The sequence below is a fragment of the Molothrus ater genome, chromosome 1 (assembly GCF_012460135.2).
Source record: "Molothrus ater isolate BHLD 08-10-18 breed brown headed cowbird chromosome 1, BPBGC_Mater_1.1, whole genome shotgun sequence".
NCBI lineage: Eukaryota > Metazoa > Chordata > Aves > Passeriformes > Icteridae > Molothrus > Molothrus ater.
In genome coordinates this window covers 64223980-64236196 of record NC_050478.2, presented here as the reverse complement: position 1 = coordinate 64236196, position 12217 = coordinate 64223980, and the positions used below count along the sequence as shown (strand labels likewise).

The 12217-nt window shown below is 46.1% G+C and overlaps 1 protein-coding gene across 7 annotated transcripts in view; it reads left to right on the top strand.

The window, feature by feature from the left end:
• Positions 1–12217, top strand: part of ATXN1 (ataxin 1) — a 371937-nt gene that overhangs the window by 341379 nt on the left and 18341 nt on the right. The gene's annotated exons all lie outside the window — the stretch shown is intronic.

Below are 12217 nucleotides of genomic sequence, written 5' to 3'. Positions count from 1 at the left end.
CTGTACAGCAAGTTGTACCAGCCATGTGATATCATGAATTTTAAAGGTCAACATAGTGGCTCACTAGTGTTTAAAATAAAACTTTGGAAAGGTGAATTTCTGTGCATAGAAAGTTGTGGAGTCTCCCTTTGTAGCTGAGTTGCAAGATAATAGACTTCAAGTGAGCCACTAACTTTTGATTGCCTTTGCCCTACTTTCTAGTTCTGACCAGTGGATAGAGCTGAAGTCACCAGCTTTGATGAAGAAGGGAATCAACATTTCTCTTTCAGGCTTTGTATAAACAGGCAGCTGCTTGAGTATGCTGAAGTGTGAGGAATGTGAGCAGAGAAACAGCAAAAGTGAGTGGAAATCTCTAAGAAATACCACTAATACATTGGACTGCAGTTCAGCATTTTGTTAAGGGCATCATTTGTATTTATACTGTCAACACAGGGTGATGAATGGAGCTACAATAAATGATACAGACAATTTGAATTTTTCAGTGTGCTTGAGACATGATTCTGTTTCTCCAGCAAAAAAGATGATGTTTTTTTGCCGTTTCAGGGATTAGGTAAATCCCCATGAGTGATGACAACAGACAGAACTAGGGCTTGCAGAAGTACAGAATGGAAAATATACTTGACACTTGTGAGAAGTGAACTCTGAGCTGGTAGTGTGGTTAGACACGCAAGCCTCATTTCACAGTGCTGAAATATTGCCTTCTCATTCTCCTATCTTGAATCATGAAACCTCATACTCTTCTAATGATTCTTTCAGAGGGAGCAGTGAAATTATTCATATAAAGAACCAGAATTGCTCAAACCACATCCTTTTTATTTATCTAGACCAAACTACAACTTCTGCGAAGTTTGGATCATTTGGGATAAAATTCTCAGTGTTCCCAGGCTGATTTTCTTCTCCCACTCCTTTATGTTCTTGACCTTCTTCTGATAGCCTGCTTTAAAACTGGGTAGCTACTTCTGGCGTTGGAAATCACACCTTTGGAGCATGATGCACGGAGGAGAGGCTCAGGAGGAGAAATTTCAGGGGATTTGATGCCCTGATGCCAGGAAAGGAGGTGACTGCAGTGAAGAAGGCTTGAGCAGCTGTTGAAGCAGGACAGGGAAACTTAGGCCTGGGCAGAGGAGGAAGTTTGTACTGTGTGTTGAATGTGTCTTAAATTTTGTCAGGGCTGCAAGAGAAGGGAGGTGAAGAGAAAAGAAGGAGCCTCCAAGCTTTGGACTCCATTTGGAGAAGGATGAGAGATGGGGGCAAAGGTGACAAAAGAGCCACAGTGCTTAAGAGCTTAGATAATTGACAGGCCCTTAGCCCAAGACTGACTATCCAGTGAAGGAGGCTGACTTCAGTGTGAAGTACTTCAAGACTGCTTGGCTGGTGTCCCACACACTCTGGAGTGCAGGAGGCCAAGGACTAAGAAGCAGGTTGCCTTCAGACACCTTTGCATTTCTTTCTCCTTTTTAATTCTATTAGTGCAGTAAAATCATGCTGAGTAGTTTTTCTCTTACAGTCAGCAAATCCACAGTGCTGTCATGTAGCAAAGAAGTGATGTTCAGCCATACCTCACTGCTCACTTGCTGATGAGCTGCAATGTGTAAATCTCATTTGTAGCCCTTGGACTTGTCAACAGCTGTCTCCTCAGAAGCTGTGTGTTTGCATGTCTGTTAGTTACTTGGGTGCTCTTCAGCACCACCCACCTACAGAGAGCTTCAGGAAGGGATCCTTGGGTTAACCATGGGCTTCTGTGCTATGGTCAGGAGTGGAGTCAGGATCAGAGTAACAGGTTCTGGTTTGGGGTCTTTTAATGCTTTTGCTAAGTGCATCTGAACTACAGACCTTTAGCTAAGTGTTGGCCTTACATTAATAACCCTTTTTGAAAGTCTTTGTCTAATTTGCCATTTGTATCATAGTTTGTGGTGGTGGCCACAGAAGATTTCAGATTTTGGTGGGCTTTTTTTAATCTAAAGAGAAATAGTGACTTTTAGGCCATCTACAGAAGAGGCACTTGAAGTTCCTACAGAAAATATTTGTGCTCTCCATGATAGCAGAGCATGGAGGGTTATAACACCTGATTTGCATCACTGGGGGAAGGCGGGGAGTGTAGATGCTCTTGAGCCGTGTCAGCCAGATCTGTGGCTGAAGATTTGCAGCAGGATATATTGTTTTCATTATGTAACCATAAACACTATTTTGAAAAAGTCCAAAGTGCTTTATATTTCCAAATTACTTTTATGGACTTGCTCAGAGTAGTCTGCCATCTGGTATTTTTTTTGCACAGGGCAGAATGAGGTAAGGGGGGAGAGATGCTCACTGCTTCCATGCTGTTGCTCAGCTTCCACTGAGGGAAATGTAACACCTTTCCCCTTTCCTTAGTGTCCAGCCTGGCTCCTTGTGTGAAGCTCTTCACAGTAAAGTCAGAGCTGACTCTCAAGGCCTTCTTTTTGCAATATTTATGAAGCAGCTTTCTTGTAGTGTGCTGGAAAAAAAAATGCAGTGAAAGTCATTCTGATGACAGCTAGAGGGAAGTAATAACATTCTTTGCAGACTTACATGCAAAGAGTAAGAAAAATAAGTGCAAGAACTGTACAATGAAGGGGGCTGTATTCAATGTTTGAGTCCTGCATGCCTGTAGGAAGTCTTACATTTATAAATATGGGGATCAAACAGACTTCCATTACCAATTGCTTTTAACATTAGCTGAGTGATGCTTCCCTTCTTTTTTCTGGTTTTTTTTTGGGGGGGGTTGGTTTTTTTAACCCCATTTCTGTTCTGCTTTAGTCCCTTCTGTCTGGACTAAGCTGTGCAATGTATGTGGTAAGTGCAGAAGATGGGGGGGGAGCAGCCTTGCAGCAAAATGAGTTGTGTCGATCCTGCCACAATTCCTTTTTTTTCCCCCCTAAATAATCACATTGCTTAATTAGTCATTGCTCTGGGGAAGTTCTCTACCCAGCTTCCTGCTGGCTGCACTGACTTACGGGGCTGCTCTCGATTCCGCGATCTCCAGCGCCAGCATCTGACCTCAGCACAGCTCCCAAGCCCTCTGTGCTCTTGGGGAGGCTGTGGCAAAGATGTGCTTGTGCCTGAGCTGCGTGCAAAGCTAAAGCCCTGTTCAGAGCTTGAGGAATGTTAGATTATCCTTCTTCTTCCAGCCCCAGTGGCTGTTGTGAGCATGCTCCATGCATGCATGGCACTGGCTATTTGCCAGCTTTAGAGTAATTTTTTTTTTTTGAATGAGTGAGTGAATGAATGAATGAATACCTGATTAAGTTAATGAAGCTGAGCCAATGGTGGGAGGGAGCGGCTTGGCTGCTGCCTGCTCGAAGAGATCTGGCAGCACATTAGACTTGCATAACGCTTTATAGCTCCATGCTGTGCTCCATATGAGCCACAGGAGAGGGCTGCAATAATTACTCGGCTCTGGGATTGAACCCAGCTGCAGGTAGCTAGTCATCCTCTTGTCCATTTCACTGGTGCCGGGAGTCACTTGTCTTGCGCCGTGGATTTCCAGGGGCACATGGGTAAGGTGCTTTCACAGCAGTGATCGCAGCGGTGAGAAAGCATGCTCGTGGCTCAGTGACTCTTACAAAAGATCCATTCAGGGTTCCAAGCCGTGATTCACTGGACCCACAGGTTCAATGCAGGAATTTTTTAGTTCCTGAGTTCAAAACTTGTATATAAATAACCTTGATGGGAGCTGTGTGATTTTTTTGTTTTCTTGTTCTTTCTTCATCTGGCTGGGAAAAATAGAGCAAAAGGTTTTCTTGTATCTGTTTTTTTTGTTAAAAAAAAAGCAATTTTTTAAAGTCCTCAGAGTTCTTTTTGATTGTTGTTTAAGGCAAGTTCTTTCTGGCAGCCCCGGATGGCACATACCTTTGTTTCTCACATACTTAAATTAAGAGTACTGGCACTGCCTGTTAGCACACCGCCTTCATTTGTCAATGTTCCCTGCTTGAGAGCAACGATGATGATTTGCATTCTTAGTTGGAACTGGTGGGTTTTTTAATTGCAGCTGAAGCTTGTGACTGTGGAACCTGCTATGTTTGTATAATCCTGCATTATTTCATTTTCTTTTGATTGTTTTCTGTGTTGCCTAATCAGAACAGTTGGGGTGATCTCAGCCTTGCCATGCTGGCCTCAGTCAAGTGACACTGGTGATGGATTTGGGCTCTGTGCCCATTTTATCTGCTTGCTCCCCATTAAGCAGGAGGGAAGCTCCCTACTCACTGAGTCAGGGAGAACAACTAGTCACTTGGTTTTGTGGGCTACAAGGCCTGGGGAGGCATTTCAGAGAGACAGTAGGTGCAGAAGAGTTGATCTGGCTTTCTTGCTCGTGTGTATTCCTGCATTCACTGACCCCTACGACACTGCCTGAGATGTCAGTGCTGAGATGGTCAGCGTAAGGGTCTGTGCAGGATGAGTGGGGATTGCTGCAGGCCATACCTAAATGTAGCTGATGGGCATGAAGAAGAAAAAAAATAAAGAGAGGAAAAAAGGGTGTCTGAGGGGGATGTTTAACTCCTTCTCTGTCTGCAGTACTGAGGTACGTGCTATGTGCCTTGAGACCAGCATGAGCTGCTGGCTTTTCTGTTTGTTCAGTAGTGATGGTCAGTCATCTTGATTTGGGAGGGCACCAAGAGTGCACTGAGGCAGTGAGCAAGGGCTGGTGCAAAATGGCTTCAAGTTCAAGCTTTGCTGAATGAAGTCTGAGTGAAGGCAAGGTGTTGGAATCCATTTCAAGGGGAATTTAACATCAGTTCATGTTTCACACTTTACAGATGGACTAATTATAGTCTAATTTGCTGGCACGTAGAATCTACCAGAGAAGCAGTCTGCAGGGAAGACTTCCAAGGAAAAGCACTGAGCAGACAGATGACCTTTCCAAATCTTCCCCTAAAGCCGTGCTCTCACACTGTCCCCTTATCAGCCAGGCTTAAAGGCACACTCCTCCCCGTGAGCGCCTGGGCTTATCTGTAAAATGGCTGCTCTGAGTTGGCTGCTGCTTGCTGGTGTTCCTGGCTGGATCTTCAAAGGGGTGAAACGCCCCCGGTTTCTGTAATTTTTCGTGGGGGTCTTATTCAAGTCTCCTGGCAGCAAAGCCAGGCATCTCTCTTAATTTGTTTTGCAGAAGATGGAGAGAATGTTAGCGAGCATTTTCAGACACATGGAAGGAGACCTGTGTGACATATCTGCAGTACAAATGTGTTCATACAGGCATGACAGTTTCTGTCACAAGTTAAAATGAGTGGCGAGTGGGTGTTGCTACGTTTAGAGTCACTCGTGAAATTTTCAATGGAAAATTGTGTAGGCAGCTCCCATTGTAGCCACATTGTAGGCACATTTTAGATAAATGAAAAACATCAACAAAGTAATTTCTGTATTAGACTTGTTTATAAATGAACTCTATTCACTCATATAAGCTGCAGAAGTGCCTCTAGGGGATGGGTGTGAGAGTAGAGGGTGTCACTGAGCACTGTCAGATGTCCTGCTCTGGCAGCAGTTGCTGCAAGACAGGAGATAAAAGACTGGATGCTGCACTGACCACTTGTGGAGTTGCAAAGGTGGGATCCCCCTTCCTGTCCTGGTGTTGGCGGGGTTGAAAGAGCACTTTAATTTATGTGAGTTTGCTCCATGGCTTCCATGCTGTCACCACAGACTCTGGGTATGTGTGCTGTGGAATGCTGACTTCCTGAGCGTCTTAGGTTGGTGGTCCTCATGTCTTGGCACAGCTGACTCCAAGGCTGGGGAGCAGGACTTTGGAGGGGTTTGGCAGGCCTCTGTCAGACTGCAAAGGCTTCAGTGCGGCATGGTGGTAAATCATCAAGCTGCTGGAGTGAGCTCCAGCCATGTGGGACTATGCAGCTGGCAGTCAGCCTGAGCTGAGACCCCAGGCCTGAGCAGCCCCACAACCTTCCTTTGTGGCTGCAGATGGAGCTGCTTCTCGTAGGGTCAGCTGAGGTGCACTTTCTGTTGTGCAGCTGAGAGAGAAAGCTGCGCATCAAGCTGTGCACACTCAAATGGCTTTGCTCCAGGCTCAGACCCTCACTTAGCAGTTACACCCTTTCCTTTCCCCCACAGAGGCAGAACACTGTGGAATCCAGCATTTCACCCTCAGAAAAACTTCACTGTAATCAGCACTGTCAGCTCATACATTTTTATCTGTGGATATCTGATGCTATTTCACAAAATTCTGTTTCCTGGTGTCAAATGATGAGAAGGGAAATTCCACTTTGAGCCAAACTAATAAGTTTCTGATCTTGTGGGCTGCAGGGAAAGGCTAGAGACCTTAAGCCTGAAAGAAAGCCTCACACAGTAGAGGGGCAAGTTAAAAGAGGTATTATTATTATTATTATTATTATTAATACCCTTCACCTTTATAATTTTAATAAATCTTTTATTTGTGACCTAGTATTGTGTGTTTCAGAAGCAAGAAGCTGGGCCTGACATCTGAGAGCCCAGGTCTGGCATAGCAAGGGGGGGATTTCTGTGCCAGGGAGCGAGGGTCCTGCTGTGGGGTGGGCTGGGAGGGTTGCAGGATGGCCAACACAGCCCTCCAGTGTCAGCCCTGACATGGGGAGAGCTTGTGGCTCCTGGAGGAAATGCTTCCTTGCTTCCAGCCTCCCTGGCATCTTGTACTGTGTGCTCTGGTACCACTTCTCTGCAAAGCATGCTGGAAGGGGAGGGATCACCTTTGCTGAAAGCTTTTTTATGTATAAACTAAGGATGTAGGCAGCTGTGAATCCATTTAAATCCCCCACAGTACTCACAGTCCTGCAAGGCTTACGTGTAGCTGCACTGCTGTGTGTGTGCACAGAAATGACAGGAAGGTCTGCTGCACACCCAGAGCATGGAGCGACTTCTACAGATGCTGAAAAAAGGGCATCTCTCCTGCTACAGAATGAAGGGATGGCACCCAGATGATCTGATGGCAGAAACCTGCAAACTTCTGAAAGTTAATTCCAACTCTTCATTCAGCAGTTAGCTTAACTAAAACCAAAGATAATTTTAGCATCATGTTCCTGTGCAGTTCACCAGCACCTATCAGGCATAATAACAATGTGTTATTAACTAAGCACAGTCTAACCATAGTAGCTCAGGAGGCAAGTGCCCTACTTAGGACATGCACATCTCTCATCCTCAGAATTCAGGGCAAGTAGGAAAAACAGACAGTTAACCAGTGGAGTAGCTTTCTAATAATCAGTTTGTATCACCTGTGCTTGTGAATGGCTGTCCTGGAACTCCATCATCTGTCCATCCTTTTGAGAATATGTCTTACATTGTTTTTTCCTCCTCAACCTTCCTCTCTCAACTCTGGTACCTACATACCTCCATTAAATTCATGGGAATGTTGAGTCTTTGGGAAGCTCACATCTGGTGATGTGCTCCCTGAGGTTTGCTGATATCACTTGCTTTTTGTCTTGTGTGGAGTCTGTCTGATGTGCCTGGGGAGAGGAAGGACGTGCAGAACTGCTGCTCACTGTGCTGAAACCTGTAGCAATTTGCTGTGGCAGATTCCCAGAAGTATAATAAGAACTAACACTGCTCTGGACAGTCTGTCTTGTGGATGCAGTGTTGATCAAGAATCCTTTCATTTTGGGAGAAGAATTTCAAATTTTATTAGAGGTTTTCATGCTCCTTATTAATGGATCTCTGCAGTTGGCTCTCCCGGGAATTCTGCCAGGGAGCTGTGAAATTGGTCGGGTTGGACAATAAACTCCTACAGCTATTGTTGGCCTGTGCTGAGCTGCACATGGCAGGGCTGATGGAATCTGTAGCAGCTACAACCATGAATATGTAGCTGGCAGCGGGCAGGCTGTACAGCGGGGCGGGGGGAGAAAGCTGGCGTACGGATCTGAGAGGCACAATGCAGCTGCGGAGCCCTCTGCAGCGTGTCTGGCTTTTCGTCTCTCTGAATCCGATCCTGCAAGATGCCAGCCTCCTTGGAGGGGAGGGGAGAGGTGGGACGAAGTGCCTCCCCTTCTCACTCCTTTCCAGCGCTGCTGAAATGACTCACTCGTGATAGGACAGGCGGGTGGTTTGAGGCGGGAGCATCGGGCTGCGCTGCTGCATCTGCCCGGTAACACCCCAGACATAAAGAGCCGCGTATCTGGCTCGACTCTGCAATGTTGCATTAACATCTGCGTGCCAGGCAGGGCAATAGTGTCGGATGGAGGAGAGACACAGTTTTTCTAGTGCATAAATGTGCACTAGCTGTATCTCACGGATAAATGTGAGAGTTTGCCGGTCATACCTGGAGCTGGAAAGTGCGAGTTGAAAGGTCATAGTACTCTGTTTTTAGGATTTGTGATCAAAGGAGCCTTTTGACAATAAGTGACTGGCTTAATTGAATACCCCTGAAGTTGGAAGCTGACGACTGCCCTCCCTTGGGTGTTTGCTTCTTGCACCAGAGTCCTTCCTCCTGCTGGCACATGATGGTGTGAGCTTGCTGGCAACTGCAGAAAGGTCGGGGACCAGAGGAGGATGGAGGGACCAGATTTTTGAAGGAGGTTTAGAGACCCAAAAAAGGATGTTAGCTGCACCATGGGACAGAGAAAGTGCTTGATTTCTCAAGGCAGTGAAAGTCCCACCATTTTGCATAGCCAGGTGCTGCTGTGTTTTGTGGTTCTGGCCCCAACTTCTCTGCACTCCAAGGCTCAGTCCTGGCTGGTGGCACACAGCGTGTCGCTGTGTTTGGATGCTTGCATTGCTGGTTTTACCTTTGCTGCAGTGAACTCCAGATAAATAAAGGAGGTCAGCATCTGAAGCTATAACCCAATATCCTCTCCTGTGTTTTAAATTTATTAGATTAAATAAGTAGAAAAATGTTGTTTTGGGAAACACAGTGAGATTTAAAGTGCCTTGCAAAGAGATCCTGGAGTTTTGCATGAAAATGCACATCCCGAGCTCCAGTGAGCAATCCCTCTGGGACCAGAGCAAGCCCAGATGGTGACTCCTCCAAGTGATTATTTTTCTGCCTTAAGCCTTTCCAGGAATTTGAGTGTGGGCAGACTGCCAGCGGACACTGGCTGTCCAGACAGTTTAGCAATGTTCCATGTGTACTCACTGCCAGAGATACCGAAGTCCAGCTGCTCTCCCTGATCTCTTTGTCCCTTTTACCTTCCCAGCCATAATTACACATGCCTGCATGCACGCACACACTTGTGACACAAACAGGAGCAAAAAATCACCTGGTGTTTCCTGCTCATTTGCATATCTACAAATCATGATTGACAGCTCTAAAGTTAAGGAAAGCTCCAGAGTCAGAAAAATGCCTTGAATCAAAAAAAAAAAAAAGCATGCAAATAACAAACCCTGCGGCACACCACAGAAGGCAGGCGTTCATCTTTCTAGGACAGCCAGCAAAAAACTGCTTAACCAGGTCTTGTACCTCTTGCCTTTGAGACACTCTTGTTTGGGTTGTCTCCCTTTCCTTATCTTTACTGTTGCTGGAACGTGAATAATGCTGAAAAGTTACTGTTTGACTTTTAGATCTTGAAGTAGAAGTAGGCTGTTTTATGCTGCATATTTCCATTTTTTGCAAATGCAGTCCTGTGTCTGTTAAGAGCTCAAAGCCTCACTGTGAAGTGCCTGGGCTTGAAAAAGTGGGACAGTATTCACTGCTTTATGGCTGCCTCATCCCTTGTCTCCATTAAATTTATTCGTTCCTCCTGTGTTCTCCAGGAGATTTTGGGCAGTCCTTTTGTTACTGGTAAAGATGAAGTCGGCCATCCGAAGAATTTACACCCAAAAAACCAAAATGCACAACCCAAAAGAGTTAGTACTTGGTATTTTTGAAGGATGTTAGTTTTGACATTGGAGGCCACCCAAACCTCAGTGGTTCAATGTTATTTAGCAGAATAAAATCTTTGCTTCAACTCCTGCATAATGAAACTTCCCCCCATTTCATAGAGCTTCATAGTACTACTTTCAATGCAGAGAAGCTGAACCCAGATGCCTCGAACTTTTGGAATCACTGGTTTCGGGGAGCCTGGCTTACCCATCACAGCAAAAGAGCCTGTCCCTATTCAGTCCCATGTACAAGCTCTCTGCTCTGTTGCAGGCAGAGAAGCCAGCCCTCTGCCACTGCTCCCAGCTTTTCCCTGTGGGAGCGTATTTAAATTCTGGATTGGCAGCTCATGTTCCAGAAGAGATTGGAGGATGATGCAAGCCCAGCACAAGCTCCCCGTGGCAGGGGGAGCAGGATGAGCACCCCATTCTGAGGATGTCCCCCTTGGGCAGCTGCCTGGGCCAGGATCTGCTGACTTACCTACCCAAGCTGACTGCCTGGGGCAGAAGGCTACAGAGAGCTAAAGTTAACCAAGGATGACTGCGCAAATGTGAGCTCGGCAGTTTTATTTTTAGTCAAACTTAAAAAGAAAAATCTGTAAGTCATGTGTAATATAATAATTTTAGCTGTTGCCAAGACACGCTGAGCAACTGCTAGGAGGGGGGAAGGTCTGTGCTGATCAAGCAGGGCCCTGTCTCCTGGCTGCCCTCGTTGCCGCAGCCGCGGTGCCGAGGTGATGGCACTGACAGACCAGGGCAGGTCAGGATAGTGCCTGGGTGTCACCGGCCCTTGCACATCTGAAGCTGCCCTGAGTTCTTTCATCCTCCCTATCTCCTCAAAGCCAGGGAATCTACCCTGAAACAGTGCTTTACCCTCCTTCTCCAGCTCTAGCTGTTGGTGTTTCATTACTGTTTATCAATATTTAAAGAATGGAGTAATTAACTTAAGACTGATTGTATCAAACGATTAGAAGGTTTGGACTTTTCCTGCAGGCTTACAGCAGCTTGGAGGACCATAAACATAAAGAGTGCTTTTAAAGATAGGTTTAATCTGAGTCTAGTGTGTCTTCAAAGTACTTCATACACATATAAACATCAGGCTTATTGTTCATTAGAAGTGAGGTAGCAGGGAAAGAAATCCCCCAAAGGAATATTACTTGCCATAAGATAAGTATCATTACTGCTGCTCAGCATTCCCTTTAAAGTGGGCTGTATCCTATTTTCATCTTCTTTTACATCCATTCTTAATTCTTTCTCTCTATTCTTCTTACATGTAATGCATGCTTTTCTTGTTGAGCTGCCACTCATGTGAGGTGCATGGCTTCTCATCACCCATTCTTGAACAACTTTCAAAACAGCCAGAAATGCAGATGACAGGTGGTGGCTGGACAGGGGCTGAGGAAAAGTTTCACTCTTCATGAAGGTTGATTAGGCAAGGCAAGGTTTCAGGAAGAGAGTAAATGTGAAACATATTACAGTTACAATATTTTCTTTAGCAGGTAATAGAAGAGTTAGGAAGACTTTGTTGCCTTTGGATGAAATCGGTAATGCAGAGAAAGCAACTTACTTTCTCCAACAGCAAAATCAGCCCAATATGAAACTGCGAGTTTTTACAGTGGTGGGGGCTCATGATTTGGATCAGGAAACTGAAACACAATTTTCTGAGCAGTTCTGGGCAGGTGTCCCCAAGGCTGAGGACACCTGAGTCAAACTCATGGACCTGTGGCTGTGGCCATGAGTGTGGTACCAACAGCCTCTGTGGTGCAGCAGAGGCTAAGAAACAGTGGGGTTGGATCCTGACAGAGATGGATATGGTGCCAGCACCTGGCTCTGGCCTACCTGCATGTGGCAGGGAGTTACTCCCAGCAGAGTCCTGCCTGGACACCTGAATGTGAGGCATCGGTAGCAGAGGGAGTTCAAAGCACTGGGTCAAAAAAACCCCACCAGACATCAAAAACCTGGCTCAGATCCATCCCTGGCTCTGGGCTGCTGCTGTAAATAGCTTGCGTGGCTGAGCTTCATTGCCAGACTGAGAGATGAAGCACACGTGTCCCTGTAATGAGCTGTGGTGTGGAGTGGGGACAGGAGGCAGCTGCTGCCTCCACAGCCCTGCAAGTGTCACGTGAAGTCGTCCTGCCGGTGTCTCTGGGTTTCAGGGGTTTAGGAGTGACACACCACCTTCCCTCTGCACCACTCACCGTGGCTTGTTGCTAACAATATTTTGTGTGTGCCTGTTCCTCAGGGCTCCCTGCTGTGTGCCCATGTTGTTTTAGGGCACGTTAGGGTGAAGGCAGTGCTGTCATTGCAGGGGAAGAAGAAGCTGAAAGAACAAAGCAGGCTCCGTAGAGACATGGAGGGTTTTCGTAGAGGAAGGAGAATAGGCCTTGGGAAATAAATAACTGTTGCTAACTGTGCCAAGTTATGGCCAGGTTGTTTC